The sequence below is a fragment of the Adiantum capillus-veneris genome, chromosome 6 (assembly GCF_014529385.1).
Source record: "Adiantum capillus-veneris isolate H3 chromosome 6, ASM1452938v2, whole genome shotgun sequence".
NCBI lineage: Eukaryota > Viridiplantae > Streptophyta > Polypodiopsida > Polypodiales > Pteridaceae > Adiantum > Adiantum capillus-veneris.
Window position 1 is genome coordinate 116,055,012 of NC_140936.1, and position 9,507 is coordinate 116,064,518.

Here is a 9,507-nt window from a genome sequence, read left to right on the forward strand (position 1 = left end):
GGATACAATGCATGTCCAATTTGCGGGCAGTCTTTGGATGTGTGCTATTCTGCCTCTCTTCGAAAGACAATTTATCAAGGCCACCACCATTATCTTCCACATGGCCATCACTTGCGCGAAGGTCATCTTGGTCGGATGGAATGCCGTCCTATGCATGTACAAGAGTGGCGTCGTCGATGGGAGAAACATGAGGGGCAATGTAACATTTAATGGCCTAATAACTTATGTGTAGCGGAAATTAGCATGAACATAGTAGGCATTTCATTAGAATAGATCCCTAATGAGAATTACAAGAGTGCTTGGGTGGAGAGAGCAACAAAAAGCATAACACCCAGTTAGATAACATAAACAATACTTTCAAAAGAGAGAGAAATTAAGCTATTGACAACAGTTGAGGATAGGATTTGCATGGAGCCAGTCCCCCCTCCAAAAGGCTTTGTATTATGGTTTCTCCCATCAAGAGAGACATTGTACAATACAATTCTTTGTGTTCCTTCAATACTAGCTAGTGCAATGAAGATGGAAACTTCATGCAGTAAGCAAAACACTTAACAAACACAACTTGAATTATCCCCGTTCTCAGACCCAAGACCTCACACACCTTCGAAGATGGTGAGAGCTAGCAGGGTATGAGAGTAGATTGAGAGGAAGAAGGAGTATCTTACGAGAAAGATGTAAATCTCCTCACATAATCACTCATATTAGAATAGCTTAGCTTAGTAATTAGCTTGGTAGAGGAGATGAGCATGCATTGAAGCTTGGATCTTGGTTGGAGTTGCATCCACATGCCAAGAGAGTGTTGATGTAGGCTTCTATCTCACAAGCTTGGAGTAGGTGATGAGTTCTCCATTAAAGCTTGGGAAGAGATAGTCTTATCTTTCTTCACACATGAGATTGTGTGAGTGTGTGTGTCATAATTCCTTGCAAAAATCAGCCCCCTCTCTCTCTTGGGCGAGCCCCCTTGCTATTTGCTCTTGCTACAGCCTCATTGGCTCTCCCCAAGTCCAAGCCAATCACCTTTAAGCAGCATAAGTGATAGCCTTTTGACATGTGTCCCCCTTTCCCCTTTTGTGAGAGCTTTAGGTAATTAAATAATTAAACTAAACTCTCATTGGACCCCTTTGCCTCCTGACCAATAGGAATCACGCAAGCCATTGGGCTCTTGAATGCTCATTGGACCCCTTGGGAGACTGCCCAATAGTCTTCTAGGAGACTTAATTCTCGTTGGTTTCTTTTATTAAATGTTTTTAAATTAATTAAACTAGATTTAGTCTAGTCTAAATCTTATTGGTCCACCTCCAAGGCCATCCAATAGGAATTGGGCACACCTTGTGGGCATCTGGCCTAGGGAGCTGACATGTGTCACTAATTCCCTTTGTGTAAAGGGAGCCTGTGTGTGTGTGTGTGTGGATTTCTCTCTCATCCCCTAGAAGAAGGGCTCGCCCCCTCCCATGTAGGGATGTGCAAAGACTTTTAGGGCACTGACAAAGCATCCAATTTTCCCTAGGGTTGACCTTTGGACACAACCTTTGAATTTTGGAACCTTAGCATTTTGGAAGTCTTAATGGGCTGAACCTTAGGGTCTTTTAGCCCATTGTTTGCACATGGTTCTTTTGCAGATGGCCCCCCCTTTGGATCCCTATTTTCCCTCCTTTGGATCCCTACTGTGGTTGGTCTGCTAACTTAACCAATATTCTAGCTTTTTCTCCCCTGGCACTTCCCCACATTAAATGATCAGTTTAATATGAGAAAATCATTTAGGAGAATTAGATATTGATTATTATGACAGGAAACATGTTCCAGGAATGAAACGTTTGTCCATTCTCTATTCGTTGCCATACTAGGGTGATCTACTAATTAACCATTTGCTGGATCCAATGCATATATTCAAGAATGTGGGAGAGCTCCTCTAGAAGACAATCATGGGAATGAAAAACAATCGAGCTTCACGAGAGGATTTGCAGTCAGTTGGAAAGATGCCAGAGTTGTGCCCTTTCACCAATGCAGCTGTCCAAACAAAAATTCCAAGAGCGCCATGGGTATTGCTAGAAAACGAAGAGCGACAAGTTAAAAGGGTGATTTCAGAGCTCATGACGCCAACAGGATATATGCGATGTCTCAAGACAGCATTCACCCGTGACGATCAACTGTTAGGATTGAAATCGTACGACTGGCATAAGTTCTTGCAATTCATTCTTCCAATTGCGATCAAGGGGTGTTTAACGGATCCCTATGTTACCCTACGACATCATTCCATAATGGATGACTGGTCCATTTGGCGCTTGAGAGGTTGAGGCTGCCGCAAGCACGTCTGCACATTAGTCCTATCAGTCCTCCATAGTAGAGTGACAAGCTCTACTTGGTGTTTGGGAGACGTCGTCTCCGCAAACTTGATATAAGCATGCATAGTACTTCATTTTTGTGCACGAATAAAGAAAAAGAGAGTCTTATAAGACAAAAACTTTGTTCATTTTTAACATTTTGTACATTTGCTTACTCTTGGGAAGCATTGTAAGCATTGACAAGGTTTAGGTTATCCTTTAATTGTATGCCTTGCATCCATCTAGCATCTTCAAAAGGATAATTCTTAAACTTAATAAGATATCGTCGGATAGTCTTACCGCCTCTTAGTACCTTGTCTTCATGTCGGAAAATGGACTCGGGCTGCAGCACCTCCTCTTGGTCCTCGATCTCCGGCGGGTCTTCAATAGTTGGTTCTTGAGGTGGCTCTCCTTTGTAAGGCTTTTATAGGCTCACATGGAAAGCATTGTGTATGAGCCAATGATTGGGCAACTTGAGTTGATAGGCCATCTCATTGATTGGCCTAAGAATCTGAAAGGGACCATAATACCTTTTTGCTAGTTTAGCATAGTACTTTTGGTGGCCCGTAGGATTCTTGCCCGTCGTGTGCCTTAATCGAGCCTTGGGAAACTTTAACAAGACCCAATCGTTTTCTTTAAAGGCTTGGGCTCTTCTGTGCTTGTCAGCAGCAGCCTTTTGCCTTTGCTGTGAGATAGAGATAGCATCCTTAATCTTTTGAAAAGATTCTTGTAGGTTTCGGCTATACTCATCTGCAGCGAAGATCTTCCCATGTACCTTAAGTAGCAAGGGACTTTTTGATCTTCCCTCAATTACCTCGAAAGATGCTTTTCCCGTGGAAGTATGCACAGTGTTATTGTAATCATACACCACTAAGGGTAAGTACTTCTCCCATTGGGATCTTTGATCTACTTCCGTTACATAGGCTTTTAGTAGATCGATAATGGTTAGGTTAGCTATTTCACTTTGGCCATCCGTTTGTGGATGATAGGCCGAAGAGAAGTTTAGCCTTGTCCCTAAATTCTCAAAGAGACCCTTCCAGAAATTACAAGTCATTCTAGGATCTCTATCCGACACTATGGACATTGGCAAGCCATGGTACTTGAAAATTTGTGAAATGAAGAGGGTTGCCATTTGATGGGCTTTGATAGTCTTTTTGACAGGTATAAAATGAGCTTGTTTACTAAACCTGTCTACTATCGTCCATATTCCCATATTCCCATGGATAGACTTAGGCAATCCAAAGATAAAATCCATGGATATGCTCTCCCATGGTGAATTAGGGATTGGCAAGGGTTGAAGCAATCCAAGTTGCTTCCCTCTATCAAATTTTGTCTTTTGGCATACCACACATTTGGAAACATACTCTTGTATGTTCACTTTCATGGTAGGCCAATAGAAATATGTTTCAATTCCCTTTAAGGTAGATTGAATCCCTCTATGCCCCGCATAAGGTGGAGCATGAGATTCATACATTACTTTCTCACATAGTGAGTTAGTAACGCATAGTCTATTGCCATAGAGAAGATAACCATCTTGTAAAGTAAATGGTTCTTCTTTCTTCCCTAATGCAAGGGCTGAAATCACATCTCTAAAATCGGGATCAATAGCATACTCATCTATCATTGAAGATAGATCATTGTGAGTTGCTATGGAAACCGCATTCACTCTCGGGCGTCTTGAGAGTGCATCAGCTACTTGATTATGCTTGCCAGTAATGTGAGCAATATGAAAATGAAATTGCGAAAGGAAATTTGCCCACCTCATTTGTTTGTCGGAGAGCTTGATCTGCGTCATGAAGTACTTAAGACTTTGGTGATCCGTTCGTAGAATGAAAGGAGTCCCCAATAAATAGTGCTTCCATGAGTCTAAGGCATGTAGAACTGCAAGGAGTTCCTTTTCGTATATGCCTAGAGCTTGCTCAACAGGGTCGAGCCTTAGACTCTCATAGCCTATGGAATGCCCTTCTTGGAGCAAAATAGCTCCAATGCAATCACCACAAGCATCACATTGGACCTCAAATGGTGTTGAGAGGTCCGGTAGTGTAAGCACAGGTTGAGAGATAAGCTTTTTGAAAGCATTGTTCTCCTTAGCAGACCATGTATACCTAACGCTTTTCTTTGTTAGGTCATGTAATGGTCCCGCAATTTGTGAGAACTTTTCTATGAAGCGTCTATAGTATGCACACATACCTATAAAGCTTCTTAGTTCATGAAGATTCCTTGGTTTAGGCCATCCTTTTATTACCTCTAACTTGGATGGATCCATTTGGATGCCATCTTGAGAGATAATGTGACCTAAATACTGAATCTCTTGCAAGAAAAATTCACTTTTCTTTCGATTAACATAAAGTTTATTCTCTCTTAAAACTTGAAATATTACCTGGAGATGTTGCTTGTGTTCCTCCAATGAATTAGAGTAGATGATAATATCATCAAAGAACACTCCAGTGAAGGTTCGATGAGGCCTGAACAGCTTCTCCATCAAGCGGTTGAATGTGGCTAGTGCATTGGTCAAGCCAAAAGTCATGACAATGTATTCATAAAGACCAAATGTAGTACGAAATGCGGTCTTTACAATGTCTTGATCAACTATCCTTATTTGATGATAGCCACTTTTTAGGTCAATCCTACTGAAGTAGGTTGATCCTTGTAGCTTATCAAATAGGTCTTCTACCCGTGGAACGGGAAACCTATTCTTGATAGTGATCCTATTTAGTTCTCTATAGTCGACACACATACGATATGTGCCGTCTTTCTTTTGCACTAATAGCACAGGTGAGCAAAATGGAGATGAGCTAGGCCTAACCATGCCCTTCTCAACTAACTCATGCACTTGCCGCATAATCTCCTCTTGTTGAGCTTGAGAAACTCTATAAGGAGGTTTATTAGGCAGTGAACTTCCTGGAAGAAGTTCAATTGCATGGTCATCATTACCTCGTTTAGGAGGTAGCTCACAAGGGATGTCGTCAATAAAAACATCTTTAAACCCCTTGAGAAAATTGGATAACTCTAATTCCTTTTGATTGCTTTTATTTTTTTTTGCTAAAGCATTAGGTTCATTTTTAGAATCTTTAACAAAAATCATGTACACAGAAATAGAGCTCTTTATTGACTTGTTGAAAGCTGGTGTATGTACAATGGGGATGGTGTTACCCATTTCCTTAGCATCTATATACATGTATTTTTCCCTGAACTTAAAGGAGATTCTCCTTTTAGGAAATTTAACATCGGCAGCAAGGCGGTCAAACCATGGTGCCCCTAGGATTACATCCTCATGCTTGAGAGGAGAGAAAAAGAAGTCCTCTTTGTCCACATAGCCTTGGACATGAAGCCTCAATTTCCCAATTAAGGGTGTGACTGAAGCTTCTTGCCCCTTGAAGGCACTGTGTGCGGGTAGGACATCTCCCATCTCGTAGGATTGTATGCCTAGCTTGGTGACTAACTCCATAGATATAAAATTGTGAGTAGAACCAGGGTCAAAGAGAATAAAAGCATCATGTTCTCTTACCTTTCCCCAAGCATGGCATAGAGGAGATCCTTTGTTGTGAGTTTGTGAGTCTCCTCCTCTTGGATTTCAACCAAGGAAGCTCTAGGAGGATCTTGGCGGTTGTTCTTTTGGGGACAAGCGCGGTACGCATGCCCTTGTTCGCCGCACTTGAAACACAGGTTATCCTTACGATAACGCTCAAGCTCTTCAGGAGAGAGTTTATTCTTACCTTTGTAAACTCCCTTCTCTTTAGCTTTGTTGGAGTTTCCCTTAGGAGACTTTTGGACATTGTCCTTCCCCTTAGGCTCATTGGAACCCTTGTTTTCCGGGGGCTTATTATTTCTTTTTGCCCCCGTTTGGAAATTGATTCGAGAGGCCACCATAGTGTGGTATATTACCGCCGATATGGTACATGGCCCTTGGGAGTTGACATACTCCGCCATTTCTTCGGTTAAGCCAACACAAAATTGTTGCTGCAAATGTATGCTCATACTTGATTCCGCACGAAGTGACTATTACTTTTTTTAAGAGTCCTAGAGGCTTCTCCATGAACCCATCTGCCAATTGCAGTTTCATTCTGGTAGCCCTCAAAGTTGGTTTTCCCCATTTTTTTGAGATTTCCTTGGTGGAGATTGCAACCCCCGCTCCACTGTCATGAATAGCCTTGGAGACTACTCCTTGGAATTCTACCGGTAGCGTGGTGTTTTCTTCTTCTCCCTCGCAATATTCTCCAACCTTATTCAATGGTACTGGCCTAGTGTTTAGTTGAGGCCTGCCCAACTCTCTGATCCCTTCTCGTAGCTTCAAGGTGGGGTCTTTCACTCCAAATTTTTATAGGCATTTTCCTACTGTGGTCCACATGTTTGGCCTTAGCCTTAGGAGTTCTGCTAACGTGATTGTGCATGCCACCGGAGTGGATAACAACTCAATCAATCCTTGCGAATCCATCACCTTGTTAGAAGAAAGTCTTTGAGATGGGATTGCTCTCACTTCCGACTTAGCTTCGTACTCTCCCAGGTAAGAGGGTAAAATTCTCAAAGAGTCTAGTTGGCTGTGCCCCGACCCCGAACTAATAGATCCTTGGTCTCCCCCTTGTGAATGTATCTCAAAATTCATCTGCGATCTTGCCTCAAATTATTCAATAGGAGGTAAGATCACATTCTTTTCTTTTCTTGTGCTATTCATGTGGCTACTCATCCTATTAGCCTCGTTGGCCTCACGGATTTGCTTCCATAGATCATCTAGACCGTTACCATCCTTACCCATTTCTGCCAATATTTTAGGCTGGAACCTGTCACTTGCCCCATCGGTGGTATTTGGCACTATAATAGGCTCTCCTCTGGACTCATAGTCATTAGTGAGTCCTTCCTTTGTTTCCTGATGTTTCCCTAGTGTTGGTTGGATAGGGGTTGGAGCTGGTGCCTCTTGCCAATTTGCAGGTTTACCTAGCGGTTCTTCCATCAAAGATTGAGCCGTCTCGTTCATCTTTCTACACATATCCAACCTCTGTTTTTCTATTTCTGCATATGGATAAGTCATCCACCTTTGCTCTTGGGTTTGGTTCTTTTTAAGTCGAGCTTCATAAGCTTTTAGAAGCGCATCCAACTTCTCGTTTACCTTGTCTGCCAGTACTGATCCTCTTGATCTTGCACTTTTGGACTCTGCTATTTCCTTGGGTGCTATGGCTGCTGTGGTGTGTGAGCTTAAGCTAGCTAGATCCTCTAACCGTTCCAATCTGTTCTTTGTATGTTTGAACTCCTCGGATAGGGCTGTTTGCTCTTGTTCTTTGCTGGCCTTCCTATGCGTCTTTCTAGCTTTCCAAGTGCTTCTCTGATTTTTTGTTTTTGAACTTTGGGCATCGGTTTTTGGTTCTTCAACTATGGGTTCGTTCGTCCTTCTTTGGGCTTGGGCCCGTGTTACCGCCTGAATAGGTATGGTTGTTTCATTTTCCGATCCTCCATTGGAAGTTACTGTGTCTAACATGTTCAAGGTGGTTTTTGCTCCGTTGCTAGGTTTTTTAGGGCAATCGGGAATCAAATGAGTAATTCCACATTCTGGGAAATACGCATTGACTCTAATGATTTCATCATGAGGGCAGTCTCTCAGCCAATGGTCTCCACCACACTTGTAACAGGGTCCCTTGGGTTGTTGAGGTGCTCCTTGAGCCCCTCTTTGTTGGTAAGCATGTCTCTGTTCGCCCATGCCTCCATTGGCTATGAACATGAGTGTTGGTTCATCTGCTATATCTTCCTTCTCCTACATCCTGTGCAGCAATTGGTGGTCCTTGATTCCCTATCATGCTCCATGGTTCTAGTGTCGAGGGTTCTTCCGGTGGATAATAGACAGGGTTTGCCGCATATCCATTTGGTATCTTCATAATATGCATGCATAGTCACCAAAGCCTTTTCTTCTGATTCAGTTACCGTTGGTGTGTATCTTATACCAACTGGTCATAATCCTGGTAGGGGTGGTTGTTGCCCCAACACCGGTGTGACATGTTTTGGCGGAATGGTGCCGGACTCCCCAAAACCTTTTAGCAATGTTTTTTAATGATTTTGGGGGCCTTATATGTAAATAAATCATGCTTGTACAAAGTGTACAAAGGCGGTGTGTGCCAGATGTCTCTACGCATGCGGGCCAGTTGTGTGGGGTGCATAGTTTTGCTGTTTTTGTACATAGAAGTGTCAAGACTTCAAAGTATGAATAAGTACTTTTAAAACATGAACAAAACTGAGTTTTTATCAGCTTGGGTTTGTGAGTGAGTGGGAGTTTTCAGCTGTGAAGAAGAAAGCCTCTCTTGCTGCAGTCTGCGGTGGTGCGTGGGGGTTGTGTAGTGGAGGTGCCCGTGTGTGTGTGCGAGGGCCTGGAGCCTTGATTGGAGAGTGTGTCTCTCATCAAGAAGGCCATGAACATGGGTGGTGACCTCTGCACTTTCACCCCTCTTCTCTCTTTTTGGTGATGGAAGCTGTGTGAAGCAGAGCTTTCTTGTACGCGTGTGCCTGCTACTCAGGTTTGGCAGTGAAAGCCCCTTCTTATTGTTGTGAATGGGAGGTTGTTTCCCCATGTTTTCCATGGTTTTTTCTGATTTTTTTGGCTGATCATCATGATTTTTTGTATAACTCATGATTGGCATGGTTTTTGATGGGTTTGTGTGCATGGTTGGGAGCGACTATGGAGCCCCTTCTTGCATATGCAAGGGCTACTGAGATGGTGTGAGGGTATGGTGTTTATGAACAAAAGTGCAGAGATTTTTCTTTGTTTTCATTGGTTTGTTTTCCCAAAATTTAGTGCCTTTTTTGCTTCCTTGACTGCAATTGATCATAGCTAGGGCTATGACAGTATAGAGGGAAGCTAGTCGAGTGTAGGCGGGGTTTTGTGCATGCAAGGGTGAGTGTGTTTGTGAGTGGAGATCGGATCCTATCCTCTTGTGAGAGCTACTTTACTTTTCCTCATATATCTTGTGAGTATGGAGGTGTTATAGAGGCCACCCCCAAATACTTCACACCGGTTGTGGTCTTTCTACACCTACAGGTCCTGGTAAGTTGCCTGCTTGATATCTAGGCATCAGTGGAACTTGAGGGGAATCTATGAGAGCTTGGGGAGCGTAAGGTCTCTCTCTCACATATCCCTTCTTATAGTAACATTCCTCGGTCCCATGGTTTGTCCATTTTTGTTGAACACCACTTCGACTGTTTAGCC